The sequence below is a fragment of the Mobula birostris genome, chromosome 1, assembly GCF_030028105.1.
Source record: "Mobula birostris isolate sMobBir1 chromosome 1, sMobBir1.hap1, whole genome shotgun sequence".
Taxonomy (NCBI): Eukaryota; Metazoa; Chordata; class Chondrichthyes; order Myliobatiformes; family Myliobatidae; genus Mobula; species Mobula birostris.
This window is the reverse complement of record NC_092370.1, coordinates 150049731-150074132: the sequence shown is the minus strand read 5'-3', so window position 1 is coordinate 150074132 and position 24402 is coordinate 150049731. Positions and strand designations below refer to the sequence as shown.

General features: G+C 44.5%; 1 protein-coding gene across 6 annotated transcripts in view; it reads left to right on the top strand.

Annotated features, from left to right (window-relative positions):
- The first annotated feature begins 21686 nt into the window (after positions 1 to 21686).
- numb (NUMB endocytic adaptor protein) overlaps positions 21687 to 24402 on the top strand; it is a 272755-nt gene continuing 270039 nt past the window's right edge. For 3 of the 6 annotated variants that reach the window (XM_072263789.1, XM_072263746.1, XM_072263756.1), the window contains exon 1: positions 21688 to 21947. The gene's annotated coding sequence lies outside the window, so the exon portion shown is untranslated. Of the gene's footprint in view, positions 21948 to 24402 lie in introns of all 6 variants that reach the window. The other 3 variants (XM_072263780.1, XM_072263761.1, XM_072263771.1) reach the window with 3 other exon arrangements.

Below are 24402 nucleotides of genomic sequence, written 5' to 3'. Positions count from 1 at the left end.
GCTGAGTGCAGGGGAGTTGTAAACGGGGTGGCAGGGTGTAGGGGAGGTGTGACTGTTGTGGCAGGGTGTAGGGGAAGTATAAACGGTGTGGCAGGGTGTAGTGGAGGTGTAAACGGTGTGGCAGGGTGTAGGGGAGGTGTGACTGGTGTGGCAGGGTGTAGGGGAGGTGTAAACAGTGTGGCAGGGTGTAGGGGAGGTGTAAATGGAGTGGCAGGGTGTAGGGTAGGTGTAGACGGAGTGGCAGGGTGTAGGAGAGGTGTAAACAGCGTAGCAGCATGTAGGGGAAATGTAAATTGTGTGGCAGGGTGTAGGGGAGGTGTGACTGTTGTGGCAGGGTGTAGGGGAAGTATAAATGGTGTGGCAGGGTGTAGTGGAGGTGTAAACGGTGTGGCAGGGTGTAGGGGAGGTGTGACTGGTATGGCAGGGTGTAGGGGAAGTGTAAACAGTGTGGCAGGGTGTAGTGGATGTGTAAACGGTGTGGCAGGGTGTAGGGGAAATGTGACAGGTGTGGTAGGTTGTAGAGGAAGTGTAAACAGTGTGGCAGGGTGTAGGGGAGGTGTAAACGGTGTGGCAGGGCGCAGCAGAGTTGTAAACATTTTGGCAGGGTGTAGGTGAAGTGTAAACATTGTGGCTTGGTGTAGGGCAGGTGTAAACGGTGTGGCAGGGCGTAGGGGAGACGTGACAGGTGTGGCAGGGTGTAGGGAAGATGTGACAGGCGTGGCAGGGTGTTGGGGAAGCATAAATGCTGTGACAGGGTGTAGTGCAAGTATAAATGCTGTGGCAGGGTGTAGGGGAAGTGTAAACGGTGTGGCAGGGTGTAGGGGACGTATAAACGGTCCGGCAGGGTGTAGGGTAGGTGTAAACGGTGTGGCAGGGTGCAGCGGAGGTGTGAACGTTGTTGCAGAGTGCAGAGGAGGTCTGAACGTTGTGGCAGGGTGTAGGGGAATTGTAAAAGGTGTGGCAGGGTGTAGGGGAGGTGTAAACGGTCTGGCAGGGTTTAGAGGAAGTGTAAACATTGTGGCAGTGTTTAGAGGAATTGTAAAAGGTGTGTGGCAGGGTGTAGGGGAAGTGTAAATGGTGTGGCAGGGTGTAGGGAGGCGTAAATGTTGTGGCAGGGTGTAGGGAGGTGTAAATGTTGTGGCAGGGTGTAGGGGAAGTGTAAACATTGTGGCAGGGTGTAGGGGAAGTGTAAACGGTGTGGCAGAGTGTAGGGGAGGTGTAAACGGTCTGGCAGGGTGTAGGGGAGGTGTAAATGGTGTGGCAGGGTTAGGGGAGGTGTAAACATTGTGGCAGGGTGTAGGGGAGGTGTAAACGTTGTGGCAGGGTGTAGGGGAAGTGTAAACGGTGTGGCAGGGTGTAGGGGAAGTGTAAATGTTGTGGCAGGGTGTAGGGGATGTGTAAATGGTGTGGCAGGGTGTTTTGTTCAAGAACCTGAGGAGTATTAACTGTTCTTGAACACTGGCGGTGGAGTCCTGAGGCACTTGTACCTTCTGATCTCTAATCCCATTAAAATGTGTCAATTTGCATATAACTCAGATAATAATCCAGGGATTAATTCCTGTTAGTTTCTGCATTTTAGTTTAGCCCCGAGTTACTCAACAGAACCTCCTTCCTTGTTTTTCCTTTGTCATTGTCCCCACATGGAGCACAACAACTGGATCTTTCCCCTCCCACTCCAAATTCCTCTACAAATCTAATGAAATGTCCTGAACCTGGGCATCAAGCAGACAACACAGCCTTCAGGACTCTTGATCCTTGTAACACAGAATTGTGTCTATTCTCCTGGTTATACTATCCCCAATTACAACTACGTTTCTCTCCTCCTCCCCGACCCACCCCCCCACCCCGTAAATGGCTCCCAGAACCACAGTGCCATGGTTCAGTTGATCATCTGTTCTATGGCCCCTTCTTACAGGAAGATTTGACCAGTTGTTGGCAAATGATTTGCCTAAAATCACAAGAAATTTCAGAAAATTGTGAAGGTAGTCCAGCCTATCATCCAAACCAACTTCTCCTCCACTGACTGTCTTTTCTTGCAGCTGCTTGGAAAAACAGCCAACATAATCAAGGACATTTTGTTAAGCATATAAAATGACTCTAGCATTTTTTATTTACAAAATCCTCCAAAAGTATATTCTGCATTTTGTTAATATTGTTTCCTTTGTACAGCAATGTATTATATCTGGGGTGACCTGTCTGGATGGTATGTTTAAAAAAAAGGCTTTTCACTCAATGTGACAATAATAAACCAACTACCAATTAATCATGGAAAATAGCAAAAGCTGCATTCTGAATGATGTCACAACAAACAATTGGCATCAGTGCTTGACATCCTGTCATGTCCAATTATGATAGTTAAGCAGTTAATGGAAATAGGAGATAGCAAGAACATCTGTGTCCAAAATGATGGTGAAGACCAGCATGTAAACCCCAAAGAAAGATGACACATCAAAGAGAATATCCAGCCAGAAATGTTGATTAGATAACATGATTCAATTCACTGCAAGAAATATCTGAAAGCACCAGACTGGTAAAAGACTCGACAATCCCAACTATAATACCGAAGACCTGCTGTTCAGAACTGGAAATAAGTTGCACTCAGCTGTTCCAGTACATTTACAACACTGCAATCTGCTTGATAAACTGGGAAATTGTTTAGACAAGGGCTCCCCAACCTTTTTCATGCCATGGACCAATACCAATAACCAAGGGGTCTGTGGACCGCAGGTTGAGAACCCCCTGGTTCAGATGATCTGTTCATGACAAAGGACAAATTAACTATAGACTATCTGCTTTCAATCACAAGCAAGTGTGCTGTCAGGTGGCACATAAACACAGCAGCCTGCTCATCAGTGCTGGCTTCAAACCTCAAACCTAAATCCAAAGATGAGCTGAACAGCTGAATTCCAAGAAGGAAGCAAAACTGACTGCCCTTGATGTAAATGCAGCATTTGGCCAAGGAACCTTGGCATCAAGTTGAAAACACTTGCATAAATGAAAATAGTTGTGTTTGCTGGAAATCAATTTATCCAGCTCCTGCCTATTGCTGGAGGATCTTCATCAGTAACATTCCTTCCATTATAAGTTCAGCAGTGGTGGTGTTCTCTGAGGATTGTACAATGTTCAATTCCATTCGCAGTCATTCAGCAAATTAATATTCCAGGCCTATATGCAACAAACTTTAACTTTGAGGTTGGATTACATTTATGCCACCAACCTCCAACAAGAGAGAATCCAACCACCTACCTTTGACAAGTACCTGGTAGCTTTCTCCCACCCACTCACCCCTGACCAGAAACTAAATTGGATAAGTACTATGGCTACAACAGCAGGTCAGAGGCTGGGGTTCTGGTGAGGAGTGACTCGCCTTCTGCCACTCCAAATCTTTCTACAGTCTTTGAGGCACAAGCCAGGTGTTTGATGAAGCATGCTGCGTTTGCCTGATTGAACGCAGGTCTGGCAATTCAAGTTCAAGAGCAAAGTAGCCCTCTTCACAGTCTAACAACCCTACACATTAATACTGCCAAACTGTCTGCAATGCAGGCGACACGAGTCCCAGGTCATCATTGACCCATGTAGGTTGTGATTTGTAGGCTCAGAAATCAGTCATTGTCACCATATGCATAATCTTAAGGATCATTGATGTTGAGCTAAATTGTTTAGAAGTCTGATTTATAAATAGATATGAGAACACCATCCTCAAAAAATAATTTTATCGCTGATTTGATTCTAAATTCATCTACATATTTTAGAAGATAAATCATTGAAACTTCTCAAAGGAGCACAGCAAACAATTTCTAAACTCAGTTTAGATACCATGTTATATTTTACATGAACCAATTCTTTCCTAATCTAACCCCTGAGTAACAGATTCCAACACAGGCCTTTTCCCAGACAACTGGTCTCCAAAGCCAGTAGATAAGCGCACACTGAAAGAATCTAGTCTGATTAACACCTCCATAGAGTTTCTGGCCTCTACACTTTGAAATATAAAATAAATTGACAGAGCTTGCCAAACAGTTCCACAATGTATTAAAACTGTCAGCAAAGACTCTGGTCTCAGCTCTCCTCCCAAGCTTACCAGTTCCCATGTCCCCTTATGCCACACTATACCTAATCGCCTCCCTAACACCCTGCCACACCAGTCACACCACCCCTACACACTACCACACCGTTTACAGCTCCCTTACACCCTGCCACACAGTTTACACCTCCCTACACCCTGCCACACTATTTACACCTCCCCTACACACTACCACACCATTTACACCTCCCCTACACACTACCACACCATTTACATCTCCCCTACCCCTGCCACACCATTTACACCTCCCCTACACCCTGCCACACTGTTTACACTTCCCCTACGCCCTACCAGAAAGTTTACACCTCCCCAACACCCTGCCACACTGTTTACACTTCCCCAACACCCTGCCACACCGTTTAGACTTCCCCTACACCCTGCCACACCGTTTAAACCTCCCCTACACACTACCACACTATTTACACCTCCCCTACACCCTGCCACACTGTTTACACCTCCCCTACGCCCTACCAGAAAGTTTACACCTCCCCAACACCCTGCCACATTGTTTACACTTCCCCAACACCCTGCCACACCATTTACATCTCCCCTACACCCTGCCACACCGTTTACACCTCCCCTACACCCTGCCACACCATTTACACTTCCCCTACACCCTGCCACACCGTTTACACTTCCCCTACACCGTGCCACACAGTTTGTACCTCCCCTACACCCTGCCACACCAATCACACCTCCCCTTCACGCTGCAACACCGTTTACACTTCCCCTACACCCTGCCACGCCTGTCACATCTCTCCTACGCCCTGCCACACCTGTCACATCTCCGCTACACCCTGCCACACCTGTCACGTCTCCCCTACGCCCTGCCATACCATTTACACCTGCCCTACACCCTGCCACAACGTTTACACCTGCCCTACACCCTGCCACAACGTTTACACCTGCCCTACACCCTGCCACAACGTTTACACTTCCCCTACACCCTGCCACAACATTTACACTTCCCCTACACCCTACCACAATGTTTACACTTCTCCTAACCCTGCCAAAATGTTTACAACTCCGCTGCACCCTGCCACACCGTTTACACCTCCCCTACACCCTGCCACGCCTGTCACATCTCCCCTGAACCCTGCCACACCATTTACACCTCCCCTACACACTACCACACCATTTACTTCTCCCCTACACCCTGCCACACAGTTTACACCTCCCCTACACCCTGAAACACCATTTACACCTCCCCTACACACTACAGGACCGTTTACACTTCCCCTATCCCCTGGCACATCGTTTACACTTACCCCACACCCTGCCACACCATTTACACTTCCCCTAAACCCTGCCACACAGTTTATACCTCCTCTACACCCTGCCACACCAATCACACCTCCCCTTCACGCTGCGACACCGTTTACACTTCCCCTACACCTTGCCACGCATGTCACAATTCCCCTACACCCTGCCACACCATTTACACTTCCCCTATCCCATGCCACAGCGTTTACACCTCCACTACACCTTGTCACAGCATTTACACTTCCCCTACACCCTGCCATGCCTGTCACATCTCCCCTTCACCCTGCCACACCTGTCACATCTCCCCTACGCCCTGCCACACCGTTTACACCTCCCCTACACCCTGCCACACCGTTTACACCTCCCCTACACCCTGCCACACCAGTCCGACCTCACCTACGCCTGCCATACCGTTTACAACTCCCCTACACCCTGCCACACTATTTCTACCTCCCCTACACCCTGCCATACTGTTTACACCTCCCCTACACCCTACCACACCGTTTACACCTCCCCTGCACCCTGCCACACCTTTTACACGTCCCCTACACCCTGCCACACTGCTTACACTTCCCCTACACCCTGCCACACAATTTACACTTCCCCTTCATCCTGCCACTCCATTTACACCTCCCCTACACCCTGCCACAGCACTTAGACTTCCCCTACAACCTGCCACAACGTTCACACCTCCCTTCCACCCCGCCACTCCGTTTACACCTCCCCCACACCCTGCCACACTGTTTACAGTTCCACACATCTGTTGAGATGTTCCTACAACCAATGATCTCACTTTAAGGACTCTTTATCTTGTTGTTTCATTCTCTTGTTATTTATTGCTATTTATTTATCTTTGCATTTCAACAGTTTGTTGTCTTCCATGCTCTTGCTCCCTCATTGATCCTGTTTACAGTTACTGTTCTATAGATTTGTTGAGTAAGCCCACAGGAGAAACAATCTCAGGGTTGTATGTGGTGATATGTACATACTCTGATAAGTTTCTTCTGAAATTTGAAATGCATGGTCAAAAATTGGTGTGGGAGAAGTGGTTTTGAATTCACGAAACATTGGCACCAGTATTGGGAAGGAGGGATCTGTTCCAAAGACAATAAATTTAAAGAAAAAATAAAAATCTAGGAAGGGACAAAAATTTAACTTCCAGTAACATGGAGACAAAACTGAAAATGGTGATAATACAGGGCCAAAGATGTCATATTTGAATGAACCCAGTATACAGAACAAGGTAGATGATCTTGTAGTGCAGTTACGAATTGGCAGGTATGACATTGTGGGCATCACTGAGTCTTGGCTGAAAGAAGAGCACAGTTGGGAGCTTAACATCCAAAGATACACATTGTAACTGAAGGACAGACAGGTGGGTAGAGGGGTTGGGGTGGCTCTGTTGGTAAAATATGAAAATAAATACTTAGAAAGGGACAAAGATCAGAAGGTGTAGAGTCCTTGAGGGTAGAATTAAGAAGAAACTACAAGGGTAAAAAGACCCTGATGTGAATTATATACATATGTATGAACAGTAGCCAGGATGTGGGATACAAATTACATGAGACAGAAAAGACATATAAAAACAGCAATATTATGATTGTTATGGAAGATTTCAATATGCAGGTAGATTGGGAAAACCAGGTTGGTGCTGGATTCCAAGAGAAGGAATTTGTAAATGTCTACAAGGTAGGTTTTTAGAGAAACTTGTGGTGAGCCCACTGGGGAAAAGTCACTTCTGGATTAGGTGTTTTGTAATGAACCAGATTTGATTAGAGTAAGATAAAGGAACCTTTATGAGGTTCTGCTATTATGAAAGAAAAGGTGCTTGGGAAACTGAAAAGTCTGAACGTAGATATGTCACCTGAACCAGGTGATGGTATACACTCCAGGGAAAAAATTGTGAAGTCATTTATAGTGATCTTCAAAAATCACTAGATTCTGGAAAGGGCTGGAATATTGCAAATGTCAATCCACTCTTTAAGGGAGGGAGGCAAAAGACAGGAAATTATAGGCCGTTACCTGATTTGAGTAGTTGGCAAGGTGTTGGAGTCCTTTATAAGGATGAGGTAATGGGGTATTTGGAGCCACATGATAAAATAGGCCAAAGTTAGCTTTGTTTCCTTAAGGGGCAATCTTGTCTGACAAATCTATAGGAATTCTTTGAGAAAATATCAGGCAGGATAGAAGAATGAGGGGGATCTCATTGAAACCTGTTGAATCTTGAAGGCCTAAAAAGAGTGGACGTGGGAAGTATGTTTTCTATAGCTGTGGAGGCCAAGTCATTGGGTCTATTTAAAGTGGAGGTTGATAGATTCTTTTTAAAGGGAGTTAATGAATATGGGGAGAAGGCAGGAGAAGGGGGTTCGGAGGAATAATAAATCATCCATGATATAATGGCGGTATAGACTTGAAATGCTGAATGGCCTAAGTCTGTTCCTAGAGCTTATGGTCTTATATAAAGCTGATTTGCATCCAGATAAGAGTAAAAATTATTGAGGGTCAACAGGGACATGCTGAATTTCCTTCAATTTCTGAACCAATTGTTGGTGTCTACGCCACTGGGTTATGCTTACACCTAGGAATTTGAGCTCACAACCACTTTCACCTGATGATATGAAAGAAATGTGCATTCTAATCTGTTTCCTGAAGTCAATAACCATTTCTTCTGTTTTGCTGACATTGAAGGAGATATCGTTGTCTTGACACGATGCCAATAGGCTTTCAGTCTCTGCTCTGCCAGTTTGGACTACATTAAAAGGTACTGATGGCAGTCCAGCATGCCCTCCAACAGTCATTGCCGCAGGGTTGGTACCCAGATTAGATAGAAGTGGTAGAATGAGGGAAACACAGGGCTGTTAAGTCACAGATTGTGGTAGGTGACCATTCTACTGCTACCAATGATCGTCCGCAGTGCCTTGTGAATGCCCAGTATTTAAACTTATATGGCAGGGGGATGGGAACCAGTGTGATAAAGCTGAGGATGAGCCAGCAGGTTTACAAGCAGATGATGTAATATCTCATATGAATGTAAGGAAGGACAAGCCAATGATTAGGTACAACTGCAGGCAGAGCGAAGAGTCAATTTGTACCACAGAGGCAAAATTCATAAGGGCAAAGAATGCAGGACTTGAAGGTGCTGTATTTAAATGCACGTAGCATTCAGAATAAGGTGGAGGAACTCGTGGCGCAATTAGAGATTGGTTGGTCTGATATGGCCATCACTGAGTCGTGGCTGAGAGAAGGTCATAGTTGGGAGTTTAACATCAAAGGATATACTTTGTATCAAAAGGACAGGCAGGAAGGCATAGGTGGTGGTGTGGCTTTGTTGGTAAGAGATGGAATTACATCTTTAGAAAGAGGTGCCATAAGGTCAGAGAATGTTGCATTTTTGTGGGTGGAGTTAAGAAACTGCAAAAAATCCATTATGGGAATTATATAAAGGCCTTCAAATAGTATCCAAGATGTGGGGTTGAGATTGCAAAGAGAGCTGGAAAGGGCATGTCACAATTGTAATGGGGGACTTCACTATGTAAGAGGGATTGGGAAAATCAGATTGGTGTTCTGAGGATAAGTCCTTCAGTAGTTTATCCGGTTGTAGCTCCATGAAAGCTTGTATGGCCTGACATAGACTGGCATTTGTTAGAGGTAAAAAGGAAAGAAAGATATAAAACAGATTTGGTAAATGCATTTAACTGTCATGTGATGGAAAAGTATAGTGATTATACTCACATTTATACAGATGGTGTGAAGGAACCTGAAACAGGAGTGACAGGGTTTGGGGTGGTAATACCAGCAAAAGAAATTGGAATCAGCAGAAGAACATCTAATAAGTTAGGGGTGTTTACAGTGGAGATGCTGGCAGTGTTGGTTGCGTTGCAATGGGTGCAGAAAGCCAGACAAGCCAAAGTATTGATATGTTCAGATTCATCCTCAGTTCTAGCAAGTTTAAGGTCTTTTCACACAAACAGTCGGCAAGATGTACTTTATGAAGTCCTTCAGTTAGTTACAAGAATTGCAAATCAGGGAGGTCAGGTAAAATTTCTATGGGTTCCAGCGCATGTAGGGGTGAAGGGGAATGAGAGGGTGGATGAGTTGGCAAAGAGGGCGTTAAAGAAAGAAAATGTGGAAATGCACATTAGTATCAGTAAAGCAGAGGTTAAGTGCGTAATCTGGGAAAAAGTCAACCGAATGTGGCAAGAAAGATGGGACAGGGAGGGGAAAGGGAGGCATTTATATCAAATACAAAAGAGTGTTGCAGTTACTAGGGAAGGTAATGGAAACAGAAGAGAGGAAATTGTGTGAACTAGGTTAAGGCTGGGGCATTGTGCATTAAACAAAACATTGAAAATGATAGGGAAATACCAGACAGGATTGTGTGAGGAATGTCAGGAAGAGGGGTCAGTAGAACATGTAGTTCTGAGTTGCAGGAAGTATGAGATACAGACAGAGATGATGAGAAATAAATTAAGGGAGTTGGGGATGCAGGAATTCACATTAAAAGGGTTGCTGGGCATGGGTGAGAGAGCACAAGTCTGGGTATTTTTAGCATTTTTAAGGGGTACAGGGGTTTTTTATAGAATATGACGAATAAACAGGAATAGGATACTAGGATGGTCAAAGATGGGAGGGTGAAGTGTAGGTTTGTGTATATATATATATATATATATATGTGTGTGTGTGTGTGTGTGTGTGTGTGTGAGAGAGAGTGAGAGAGATTGGGTGAAGGGATTTAGAATGTATGTCTAGTGCACATTCTGGAGCAGAGGGTGGCGGTAATGCACTATTAAGCTGGATGCCAACCACCGTAAAACAAGATACAGACAGACAGACAGATTGGTGTTGAGGGAATTTGTTGAATGCCTATGAGATGGCTTTTTAGAGCAAGGTGTGCTTGAGCCTACTAGGGGAAAGGCCATCTTAGATTGGTTGTTGTGTAATAACCCTGATCTTATTAGGAAGGTTAATATAAGGGAACCCTTAGGATGCAGTGATCATAATATGATTGAATTCATACTTCAATTTGAGAGGGCCTTAGGTTTGCTAGAGCTGTTGGGGAGGGATTAAACTAGTTTGGCAGGGGGGTGGGAATCAGAATGTGAGTGCAGAGATTCGGGTAGAAGGACAAGGGCATGATGCTGTGAGTTCTGAGTTGGTGAGGAAAGACAGGCAGGGGACAAAACATAAATGTAGCCAGTTAGAGGGGTTGAAACGTGTTTATTTCAATGCTAGGAGTATTGGAAATAAAGGGGATGAACTTGGAGCATGGATCAGTACAGTACATGGAACTACGATGTTGTGGCCATTACTGAAAATTGGCTGGAGGAAGGGCAGGATTGGCTGATGCAGGTACTAGGGTTTAGGTGTTTTAAAAGGAATAAGATTGGAGGTAGAAAGTGTGGGGGGGTAGAGTAGCATTATTGGTTAGGGATAGTATCATGGCTATAGAAAGGGAGGACACTGCAGAGGGAGTGTCCACTGAGTTAGGGTGGGTGGAAATCAGAAATAGGAAGGGATCAATCACTGTGATGGGAGTAGTCTATAGGCCCCCAAGTAGCCCTCGGGACACCGAGGAGCAGATAAGCAGGCAGATTTTAGAATGGTGCAGGAAATACAGGGTTGTAGTTATGGGTGATTTCAACTTCCCTCATATTGACTGGCATCTCCTGACTGCAAGGGGGATAGATGGGGCTGAATTTGTCAGGTGTGTTCAAGAAGGATTCCTGACACAGTATGTGGACCGGCCGACAAGAGGAGAGGCCATACTGGATCTAGTTCTGGGTAATGAACCTGGTCAGGTGGCAGACCTCTTGGTGGGGGAGCATTTTGGTGACAGTGACCACAACTCCCTTAGCTTCAGCATAGCTATGGAAAAAGACAAAATTGGAAAGTGCTTAACTGGGGAAGGGCTATGAAGGGATGAGGCAGGAACTAGTGAGAGTAAATTGGAAACAGATGTTCAAGGGTGAAAGCACAGAAGTAATGTGGAGGAAGTTTAGGGACAACTTGTGCTGGGTTCAGGATAGGTTTGTCCCATTGAGACAAGGAAAAAATGGTAGGAAAAGGGAACCGTAGCTGACGAAACATGTGAGGCAACTTGTCAAGATGAAGGAAATATATGTTAGATATAAGAGGCAGGAAGCAGGAGAGGCTCATGACAAATATAGGGTAGCCAGGAAGGAGCTTAAGAAAGGACTTAGGAGAGCTTGAAAGGGGCATGAGAAGGCCTTGCATGTAGGATTAAGGAGAACCCCAAGGTGTTCTCTATGTATCTGAAGAACAGAAGGATGACAAGAATGAAGGCCAAAGGATGAAGAAGGCAACATGTACCTGGAGGGTGGGGAGGTCCTAAATGAATACTTTGCTTCAGTATTAACAAGTGAAAAGGACCTTGATCAGGGTGAGGTTGAAATAGAACAGGCCTGTGTGCTGGACAATGTGGAGATTAAGGAATAAGTAGTGTTGGATCTTCTTAAAAACATCAAGATTGATAAGTCCCCAGGGCAGGACGTGATATACCCCAGGTTGCTGTGGGAAGTGAGAGAAGAGATTGCTGGAGCAGTAGCTATGATCTTTGAATCCTCTTTGGCTGCAGGGGAGGTGCCGGAGGATTGGAGAATGGCAAATATAGTTCCCTTGTTTAAAAAAGGTGATAGGGAGAATCTTGGGAACTATAGACCAATGAGTCTTACATCAGTGGTCTGCAAACTATTGGAAAGGATTCTTAAGGATAGGATCTACGAGCATTTGGAGAAGTATAGTCTACTCAAGGATAGTCAACATGGCTTTGTGAAGGATAGGTCATGCCTTACGAGCCTGATCGAGTTTTTTGAAGAGGTAACAAAAGAAATTGATGAGGGTAGGGCGGTAGATGTGGTCTACGTGGATTTTCGCAAGGCATTTGACAAGGTCCCCCATGACAGACTCATCTAGAAAGTCATGAGGCATGGGATCAGTGGAACCTTGGCTGTCTGGATAAAAAATTGGTTTACAGGAAGAAAGCAGAGGGTAGTAGTGGAAGGAAAGTATTCTGCTTGGAGGTCGGTGACTAGTGGAGTGCCGCAAGGATCTGTCCTGGGACCCCTGCTCTTTGTGATTTTTATAAATGACCTGGATGAAGAGGCAGAAGGATGGGTGAGTAAGTTTGCAGACGACACGAAGATTGGAGGAGTTGTGCATAGATTGCAGTGTTTGTTTTCCATAGAGTGTGATTAATTTGGTAGTTAGTATTTTGTTTGCTGCAGGTTGTTGCTATGCTTCACCAACGCCATCTTAAACCAAAAGCTGGTACTCTGCAATAAATTTGATGCCTTTTAATGTACTTTGCATTAGCGTTACATTATTCATCCAGATATTCTCCTTAATTATATCAATGAGAGGTGAATGTAAAACCTGTGATCCACTAGAGGCCAAATCAGAAGGGCAGAGTCGAACCACACAGTAGAGGTGATAATTGGCCATGAATTAGGATATTGAATGTGGAAACAAATGTAATGCCCTGTTTATGATTTCTACTGCTATGCTGTGAGGTATTTTTATTTTCAGCAGCTTTCTACAACTGCAGTGTGTCCTAAGTAGTGAGCTTGTTAGATTAGTGTTTTGACTTCAGTTGAAGATAAAATGGCATTTAGCAATTTGCCAAATTAGGACTGTTATGTCAGCCAATCAGGTTTGTCTTGGTAACGTGTTGTAACACTTTGCCCAGTGGGATGCTGTGAAAGATTAGAGAGAGCTGGAGCTGGGCAGGATCAGATTTCTGAAGGATGGCAGTCTGGCTTAGGGTCTTTTGGAAGGAGCTGTGGAGTGAGCACAAGGGAAGATGATTGAAGGGAAGACCCATTGTGAGAAGTGCTTTGTGCAGATGAATGGTCCCAAGAAGGAAGTGTCAATACTCCCGAGTTAGCCAGCTAACTGTGGCTGGTACTCGTATTTATTTCTTACATCCAAGGGAGTAAAATTTTTTATGTTGTGTCTCCATTGCAATGTACAAGTAATAAAGAGGGGAAATGTGGGAAGATATTGCCCAGACACTAAGATTGTATACATTATTGTTTTGTATATGTGTACAGTCAGATATGCAACCAGATCAATGTGTTTCTGACAGCCTGGTGAAAGAAACTGTCCCGGAGCTTGTTGGTCCTGGTCTTAGGTGGAAATGGGCGAGGTGGGAAGGTTTGGTATTCATTTTTTGTTGTTATTTGAGGAGAGGGGCAGTATGAGTGTGAGGGCAGTTTGTTGTTCTTGGTGCCGGATGTGGGAGGCCCTGGAGTCTCCAAGCCTCCCGGACGTCTACATCTGCGCCAGGTGCGCCGAGATGCAGCTCCTAAGGGACCGCGTTACGGAACTGGAGCTGCAGCTCGATGACCTTCGTCTGGTCAGGGAAAGTGAGGAGTTGATAGAGAGGAGTTATAGGCAGGTGGTCACACCGGGGCCACGGGAGGCAGACAAGTGGGTCACGGTTAGGAGGGGGAAAGGGAAGAGTCAGGAAATAGAGAGTACCCCAGTGGCTGTGCCCCTTGACAATAAGTACTCCTGTTTGAGTACTGTTGGGTGGGAGAGCACACCTGGGGGAAGCAACAGTGGCCGTGCCTCTGGCACAGAGTCCGGCCCTGTAGCTCAGAAGGGTAGGGAAAGGACGAGGAGGGCAGTTGTAATAGGGGACTCGATAGTAAGGGGGTCAGATAGGCGATTCTGTGGATGCAGTCCAGAGACCCGGATGGTAGTTTGCCTCCCTGGTGCCAGGGTCCGGGATATTTCTGATCGCATCCAAGATATCCTGAAGTGGGAGGGTGAGGAGACAGAGGTCATGGTACATATAGGTACCAATGACATAGGTAGGAAAAGAGAAGAGGTCCTGAAAGGAGAATACAGGGAGTTAGGAAGGGAGTTGAGAAAAAGGACTGCAAAGGTAGTAATCTTGGGATTACTGCCTGTGCTACGCGACAGTGAGAGTAGGAATGCAATGAGGTGGAGGATAAATGTGTGGCTGAGGGATTGGAGCAAGGGGCAGGGATTCAAGTTTTTGGATCATTGGGACCTCTTTTGGCGCAGGTGTGACCTGTACAAAAAGGATGGGTTACACTTGAATCCTAGGGGGACCAATATCCTGGCGGAGAGATTTGCGAGGGCTACTGAGGTGACTTTAAACTAGAATGGTTGGGGGGTGGGAATCAAATTAAAGAGACTAGGAGAGAGGAGGTTAGTTCACAACAGGGGGATGGGAACCAGTGCAGAGAGACAGAGGGGTGTAAAATGAGGGTAGAAGCAAAAAGTAGTAAGGTGAAAAGTAAAAGTGGCAGGCCGGCAAATCCAGGGCAAAAATCAAAAAGGGCCACTTTTCAACATAATTGTATAAGGGCTAAGAGTGTTGGAAAAGCGAGCCTGAAGGCTTTGTGTGTCAATGCAAGGAGCATTCGTAATAAGGTGGATGAATTGAAAGTGCAGATTGTTATTAATGATTATGATATAGTTGGGATCACAGAGACATGGCTCCAGGGTGACCGAGGATGGGAGCTCAACATTCAGGGATATTCAATATTCAGGAGGGATAGACATGAAAGAAAAGGAGGTGGGGTAGCATTGCTGGTTAGAGAGGAGATTAATGCAACAGAAAGGAAGGACATTAGCCAGGAGGATGTGGAATCGATATGGGTAGAGCTGCATAACACTAAGGGGCAGAAAATGCTGGTGGGAGTTGTGTACAGGCCACCTAACAGAGGTAGAGAGGTTGGGGATGGTATTAAACAGGAAATTAGAGATGTGTGCAATAAAGGAACAGCAGTTATAATGGGTGACTTCAATCTACATATAGATTGGGTGAACCAAATTGGTAAGGGTGCTGAGGAAGAGGATTTCTTGGAATGTATGTGGGATGGATTTTTGAACCAACATGTCGAGGAACCAACTAGAGAGCAGGCTATTCTAGACTGGGTATTGAGCAATGAGGAAGGGTTAATTAGCAATCTTGTCGTGAGAGGCCCCTTGGGTAAGAGTGACCATAATATGGTGGAATTCTTCATTAAGATGGAGAGTGACATAGTTAATTCAGAAACAAAGGTTCTAAACTTAAAGAAGGGTAACTTTGAAGGTATGAGACGTGAATTAGCTAAGATAGACTGGCAAATGACACTTAGATGGTGGATATGCAATGGCAAGCTTTTAAAGATCGCATGAATGAACTACAGCAATTGTTCATCCCAGTTTGGCAAAAGAATAAATCAAGGAAGGTAGTGCACCCATGGCTGACAAGAGAAATTATGGATAGTATCAATTCCAAAGAAGAAGCATACAAATTAGCCAGAAAAAGTGGCTCACCTGAGGACTGGGAGAAATTCAGAGTCCAGCAGAGGAGGACAAAGGGCTTAATTAGGAAGGGGAAAAAATTATGAGAGAAAACTGGCAGGGAACATAAAAACTGACTGTAAAAGCTTTTATAGATATGTGAAAAGAAAAAGACTGGTTAAGACAAACGTAGGTCCCATATAGACAGAAACAGGTGTATTGATTATGGGGAGCAAGGACATGGCAGACCAATTGAATAACTACTTTGGTTCTGTCTTCACTAAGGAGGACATAAATAATCTTCCGGAAATAGTAGGAGACAGAGGGAAATACATGTTAGTAGGGAAGTGGTGTCAGGCAAATTGAAGGGATTAAAGGCAGATAAATCCCCAGGGCCAGATGGTCTGCATCCCAGAGTGCTTAAGGAAGTAGCCCAAGAAATAGTGGATGCATTAGTGATAATTTTTCAAAACTCTTTAGATTCTGGACTAGTTCATGAGGATTGGAGGGTGGCTAATGTAACCCCACTTTTTAAAAAAGGAGGGAGAGAGAAACCGGGGAATTATAGACCGGTCAGCCTAACATCAGTGGTGGGCAAAATGCTAGAGTCAGTTATCAAAGGTGTGATAACAGCACATTTGGAAAGCGGTGAAGTCATCAGACAAAGTCAGCATGGATTTGTGAAAGGAAAATCATGTCTGACGAATCTCATAGAATTTTTTGAGGATGTAACTAGTAGAGTGGATAGGGGAGAACCAGTGTGTGCGGTATATTTGGATTTTCAAAAGGCTTTTGACAAGGTCCCACACAGATTAGTGTGCAAACTTAAAGCACATGGTATTGGGGGTAAGGTATTGATGTGGATAGAGAATTGGTTGGCAGACAGGGAGCAAAGAGTGGGAATAAACAGGACCTTTTCAGAATGGCAGGCAGTGACTAGTGGGGTACCGCAAGGCTCAGTGCTAGGACCCTAGTTGTTTACAATATATATTAATGACTTAGATGAGGGAATTAAATGCAGCATCTCCAAGTTTGCAGATGACACAAAGCTGGGCAGCAGTGTTAGCTGTGAGGGGGATGCTAAGAGGATGCAGGGTGACTTGGATAGGTTAGGTGAGTGGGCAAATTCATGGCAGATGCAATTTAATGTGGATAAATGTGAGGTTATCTACTTTGGTGGCAAAAACAGGAAAACAGATTATCTGAATGTGGCCGATTAGGAAAAGGGGAGGTGCAACGAGACCTGGGTGTCATTATACACCAGTCATTGAAAGTGGGCATGCAGGTACAGCAGGCGGTGAAAAAGGCGAATGGTATGCTCGCATTTATAGCAAGAGGATTCGAGTGCAGGAGCAGGGAGGAACTGCTGCAGTTGTACAAGGCCTTGGTGAGACCACACCTGGAGTATTGTGTGCAGTTTTGGTCCCCTAATCTGAGGAAAAGTTTCTGATGATAAACCTCTAAGAAAATAGAAGTGCTGCCCTGCCTTCTTCGTAATGGCACTTATGTGCTGGCCCCAGGACACATCCTCTTGTGTGCAACAGAGGGGTACATGATAATGTGAGAGTGTAAAACTGGATGCTTGATGGTCAGTAGGTACTCAGTGGCCAAAGGGCCTGTTTCTGTGGTGTATCTCTGCATGATTTCACAAAGGAGTAGGGTTTCTCCAACTGTGGCTTGGTAGCATGCACCCTGTGAAACCAGACATTCTATGCAGGCGTTGACTTACTAAAAGTTCTGCAAACATTTTACCTTATTTTCTGCCACTGAGCCAATTTTAGATTCAGCTTGTCACTTTCACTTAGATCCTATTTGTATTTTACTTGTTTTGACATTTTAGTGTGACGGGATCCTGAATTACCCCTATAAACTGGGCTGAATTACCCTTATGAACTGTGCTTTTGAAAAGAGATAGAGTTATTTAACATCGATATCTTGTTTTGGAGAGACAGAGAGAGACGAAGACTAACTGTTGGACTGTCACTTTAAGGCACTGGAATTAACTTTTGGATTTCTGCTGAGTTGGAGAGAGAGATGGCACCGAGCAGCTCGTAAGTTGCTATGGTAACCGAGGGCAGTTATTTGATGGACAATCGATGTTATGATTTTTCAGCAGCGTGTTGATACCTCCCAAGGACATGGCATGCTTGTACACTTCTTGCACAGACAAAGGAAGGAGCAGTTATTTGAGTGACAGTTGATGCTCAGCATGGGAAAATAAAATAAAGGTCAGATGATAGGCCTCAGACACGTTTTGGACACTGAATGAGCTTTGTTGTGCCCGCAGAAAAAGTGGGCTTTTGGCGGGTCGATCAGTGGCTTTTGCAGTGGAAAGTAAAGGAGTTGACTGGTAGGGAGTTGTCCATGTGTCCACCCTCGCCTGGGTGATAGCTCCACCACAGAAAACTGGTCCTCTTTGTTGGGGTCACAGTCAGTGACTTTTAAAGGATTTCGGAGGACAATGGGAAGATCCATGGCGTCAGCTCACCTGAAGACTCAAATCTCTCCCTCTCTCCATCACTATTCAACTCAATACCACAAACTGAACTGAACTTTACTCATTATCGTAAGAAACCATAGAAAAACTACAGCACAGAAATAGGCCTTTTGGCCCTTCTTGGCTGTGCTGAACCATTTTCTGCCTAGTCCCTCCATACACCTCCCATCCATGTATCTATCCAATTTATTCTTAAATGTTAAAAAAGAACCCGCATTTACCACCTCGTCTGGCAGCTCATTCCATACTCCCACCGCTCTCTGTATGAAGAAGCCCCCCCCAATGTTCCCTTTAAACTTTTCCCCCCTCACCCTTAACCCATGTCCTCTGGTTTTTTTCTCCCCTTGCCTCAGTGGAAAAAGCTTGCTTGCCTTCACTCTATCTATACCCATCATAATTTTATATACCTCTCTCAAATCTCCCCTCATTCTTCTACGCTCCAGGGAATAAAGTCCTAATCTATTCAACCTTTCTCTGTAACTGAGTTTCTCAAGTCCCGGCAATATCCTTGTAAACCTTCTCTGCACTCTTTCAACCTTACTTATATCCTTCCTGTAATTTGGTGACCAAAACTGAACACAATACTCCAGATTCGGCCTCACTAATGCCTTATACAACCTCATCATAAGTCTAGGGGTAAAAAGACTGTATCTTTTTACCCCTAGACTTAAAGAAGCTTGGTTTTTCACATATATTTCTACACTTACTGATTTACTTACTTATATATAATCATTGCTAACCTGTTTGATTTATGTACATTTATATTACTGTATTGCATAGCTAATAAATATTATTAGTTAATAGCAATACTGGACTCCAAAGTGTTTTCTATTTCTGTTGGTTCTTTATTCCCGTCACAGAGTACGTGACACTAGATTCCTAAAAAAATCAATATAAGTACAAACTTTTCTCTTGGAGGACAAGCCTTAAATTAGCTAACTATGCTTAAAGTAATATTGTGGTTTTGTGTCTTCTGAAAATAATACTGCTTTTTTTTGTTGCTCCATCACAGAATGCAGAACAAAAAATATTTTAGGCAGTAAGAAAAATAAGAGAAGCATGTTGACCAGCAATATTAGACATCACAAAATGCTGGAGGAACTCAGCAGGCCAGGCAGCATCTAGGAAAAGAGTACAGTCAACGTTTCCGGCTGAGACCCTTCAGCAGGAAGTTCATGATTTGACATTGGAGCTCAGGGACACTAATAATCTGAAAATCATTATCATCAGGTGCCATGCCCAGTTTGAGCTTTGACTGCCATGGCCCACACACACTCCTGTTTCAGGTCAAGTGGATCAATTCATTGGTATTCATTTCCAGTTCTCTGGCTGCTGTCTCCATCATCATTTGTCTTTGTCTTCCTCTTGCTTTTTTCCCTTCAATCTTTCCCATAATTACCGTGCATTCCAACTCCTCTTTCCTAATCACATGTCCAATGATATCACGTTGCCTTTATTTCTCTTTTTGTGTTTGCTCTGTTCATGACATCCTTATTTGATATCCATTTCGTCCATGATATTCTTTGTATCCTCCTCAGAAACCACATCCCTGCTGCTTCAATTCATTTCCTCATGTTACTCGATATTGTCCAACATTCTGAGCCATATAACATAACTGGATAAACCTAACATTTCGGTACTCTGAGGTGGGTTGTCATGCCTAGTTTAGTGTTGGTCAGTATACTCTTCATTCTCGTAAAGGTGTCTTTTGCCATCCTTATTCTTCTCTTGATGTCCATGTCGCACCTGCCATCTGATGTCACCCAACTTCCTCACCATATATTCTGGAATAATACCAGAAGAATGAAAAAATTCAGTATTTATCACTCTTCCTGAGTATAGGAGTTGGGATGTAATGTTAAAATTGTACAAGGCATTGGTAAAGCCAAATTTGGAGTATTGTGTACAGTTCTGGTCACCGAATTATAGGAAAGATGTCAACAAAATAGAGAGAGTGCAGAGGAGATTTACAAGAATGTTACCTGGGTTTCAGCACCTAAATTACAGAGAAAGGTTGAACAAGTTAGGTCTTTATTCTTTGTAGAAGGTTGAGGGGGGACTTGATAGAGGTATTTAAAATTATTAGGGGGATTGATAGAGTTGACGTGGATAGGCTTTTTCCATTGAGAGTAGGGGAGATTCAAACAAGAGGACATGAGTTGAGAGTTAAGGGGCAAAAGTTTAGGGGTAAAACGAGGGGGAACTTCTTTACTTAGAGTGGTAGCTGTGTGGAACGAGCTTCCAGTAGAAGTGGTAGAGGCAGGTTCGATTTTGTCATTTAAAAAAAAATTGGATAGGTATATGGACAGGAAAGGAATGGAGGGTTACAGGCCGAGTGCAGATAGATGGGACTAGGTGAGAGTAAGCGTTCGGCACGGACTAGAAGGGCCGAGATGGCCTGCTTCCGTGCTGTAATTGTTATATGGTTATATGGAAACCTGGAGCAATAGAATGTGAACTACATAGGACCATAAGTTTAATGAGTCATATCACTAAGATACTTCTAAGAGTTTTGATGACAAGAGCTAAAAGTAAGATACAAACTGAAATAGGTAAAGAACAATGTGGTTTTGTGAAAGGCAAAGGTACAAGAAACGAGATATTGATGTTAAGGATACTATCAGAACGAGCTATTCAAGTGCAAAAAGATTTGTTTGTTTTATTGACTACACAAAAGCATTTGATAAAAGTGAAGCACAATAAGTTATTCCAAATATTACAGGAAACTCTAGACCTAGATTCAAAAGACCTCCGCCTAATCAGTAGTCTGTACTAGGAACAAACCACCGCTGTAAGAATAGATGGAGAAGTGAGTCAGTTTACGAAAATCAAGAGAGGCGTTAGACAAGGGTGTGTTTTCTCCCCTGATTTATTTAATGTGTACAGTGAAACAATATTACAAAATATAAGAGACATCTTGGGAATCAAAGTTGGCGGTGAAAACATCAATAAATTTAGATATGCGGATGATACTGTGTTAATTGCAAGTACGGAGGAAGAACTACAAAACTTAATTGATATAGAACATAGAATAGTACAGCACATTACAGGCCCTTCGGCCCACAATGTTGTGCCGACGAAGTTGTTGAAGAAAGTGCAAAAATGGGTCTATCTATCAACTGCAAAAAGACAGAATGTATGATGATATCCAAAAAGGACAATCCTATCTGCAGGCTAAGAATCTGAAAATACGGCTTTGAAAGGTCCTCCAAGTAATCTTAAGAGAACGGTTACTTGGTAGAAGCACTATTTGCAGGCTTTGTACTAAAACATCGAAAAAAACAGTAAGTAAGCCTTTCACCTCAAACCCACGTCCCTCAGCCTCACCTGTCCAAATCCTTCGTCCGCGAACCGGACGAGTGCACGCGCATGCGCAGTAGAGGCGGCGCAGACGGTCGGGCGAATTTCCCAACGTGGTGACCTCACCAGCCGCCAGAGTGCGTGCGTGTGGGCGCGCGATATTGGGTTTGACAGACGCTGCCACTTCTCCAGTAAGCAACAGCTATGGCGACGACGCTCTTGTCCGGTAGACCAACCGCAACACGACAGAGACAGGAGGCGGGATGCATCGGGTTGGTTTTCGCCCCGCCCTCTTCCACCTCTCCCTTCTCATCCCCTCCCCCGGCACACCAACGGAGAGGGCGCTCGGTGCGCACGGGCAGGTGAGGCAGGGCTGCGTGTTGGAGCCGATGACTCAGCCACGTCTTTGGGGCTGAATTAGATTTCAATTAGTTTCGTATTCCCGTTCCACTGGTGACGGCGGGTTACCGCGCTGAGAGGTGCCCAGCGGCGCGGCGGTCGGTCGGGCGGCCGGTCACTGAGGTAAGGTGTTCGCTCGGCGCCCTTGCACCCTCTCCCCACCCTTGTTTATTCAACGGCCGAGGCGCGGTCTGGAGGTCTGGGAGCGCGCCCGAAGCCCGGCGGCGCGTCGCCGATCGCACTGGTCCTGCCCTCATTTAAAGTTGGTGGAGGTCGATGCCTCGCACCTGCCCTTGTCGGGTTACCCTTTGCCCCGGGTCTGTGGACTGTGGGACCGACCTTGCCGCCGCTAACTGGGCGCTCGTTCGACTACTCTTCCTGCTGTGTAATGGATGCTCGGGGGCTGCTCCAGGTCTTGGTCTCCCTGCCAGCCCAAAGCAGTTGGGTTGGCGGATACCTGAAATCAACCCACTTGTAGTGGTGATTCACTCGACAGTCATCGGGCGTTTCGTGCCTCACATTGATATCCTTCAGTAATTAAGCAGTCGATAAACCTTGCACAGGCTGTGACTAGTCGCAGGTATCGGTGTTTCGGGCCCAGCTATTCACCACATTCATCACTTGAAGCGACGCAATGCATAATTCCTAAGTTTTCTCCTGACAGCTAAACAAGTGGGAATAATGACAGGATGGAGAGTGTAAAGGGGTTTCAGGAAGATTTAGGGTAAATGTAGAGACAAGAAACTGCAGATGTTGGAATCTAGAACAAAAAAAAAATCTGCTGGAGAAACTTGGTGCATCCAGTTGCATGGGTGGAGAGAGAAAGAAATCGCTGACTTTTTGGGATGCATGGCGGTGGATGGCATAGTTAGTGGGCAGCAGCAACGAAAAAATTGCTTATTTGGTGGGCAAAACAGAAAAAGTAGTCTATTAAAGATTGTGACAGGAACATGTTGAGTCCATTTAAACAAGTCATTGACAGCCAATGTGAAGTACAGGACTTAGGAAGACAAATAATATGTTGTGCAACTATTGTGTACACTGACACACAAGGAATTTGACAGTAAAAATGTTTGGCAGATACATTTAGGGGCATTTAAGAAATTCTTAGTTGCATGTCTGATAGAAAAAAGGAGGGCTATGTAGGAGGGATGTTAGATTGATTGATGTTAGAATGTTAGATTGATCTTTTAGAGTAGGTTAAAAGGTCAGCAGAACCCAGTGGGCTGAAGAGCCTGTACTGTTAATGTTCTATGTGTGACTATAGTTGTAGAGACCATAATGAGAAGGCACCTTGAGCATTGCACACAGTTTTGGTAACTGCCAGTTTTGCTGTATGAGGAGAGATTGAGTAGCTGAAGCCTCTATCCAGTTTAGAAAAATGAAAGAATGGATGATGAATGGAAGAATGAATTACTCTGGCTCAGTAATTTAACAGCAAGGGCCACAATCTCAGACTATGGGTAGCTCATTTAAAAAGTGAGAAAAAAGAGAAATTTACAGTGCACAAAGTGTTGAACCTTTGCAGTTCTCCATCTTGGAAGGCTGTAGAAAACTCCTGTTAGTTTAATTAAATACAGGGATCAATAGATTTCTGATATTTCAGGGATTGTGTAGGAAAATGAAATTGAGCAGGAAATTGGCATGGATTTTCATGATACAGTGAAGCAGTATTGATTAATGCTTCTCCCAGTTATGTTCTTCATTGCTGGCAAAGAGCTAGAAGCTTTGGCGGTGGTACGTTTGACCTTTCATGTCTTTAATGCTCGGTCAGTTGATATGAAGCATAGTATAACACTGTAAAGACTATTTGGCCCATGATATTGTCCCAATCTTGATACAGATGTTTACTGAATGTCCCTCTTCTGTATATCATCCATATCCATGCATTCATATTTATTTCTGTCTAAGCTCTTAAACTCTGTCAAACTGCATGCTTCCTCACTACTCTTGATAACCTATTCCAGGCACCTATCACACAATGAGTGGAGAAAAATGCTCCTCACATTGCCTTTAAACCTTACCCTCTAAATTTAAAGTCATGTCATCTGGTGCTCCTACCCACAGAGATTCTGACTGTCTACCCTTTCTATGCCTCTCATAATTTTAAAGCCTCTATCTGCTCCAGGGAAACAATCCAAGTTTGTCAAATCTTTCCTTGTCGCTAATAACCTCTAATCTCTCTTTCTCTGTAACTCTGAATCATAGAGCACTACCACACAGAAACAGTACCTTTGGTCCATCTCATTTGTGCTGAAGTATTATTTTGCCTAGTCCTATCGTTCTTACCCCTCCATTCCATGTACTTATACAAACTTCTCTGTAATGTTGAAGTTGAATCTGCCTCCACCACTTACCCTGGCAGCTTGTTCAGCACTTTCACCATCCTCTGAGTGAAGAAGTTCCCATTCATGTTCCCCTTAAACATTTCACCTTTCACCATTAACCCATGACTTTTAGTCCTAGTCTCACCCAACCTCAGTGGGGAAAAGCCTGCTTACATTTGCCCTATCTGTACCCCTCATAATACTTCTCTCGAACCCTCATATCTCCCCTCATTCTCCTATGCTTCAGGGAA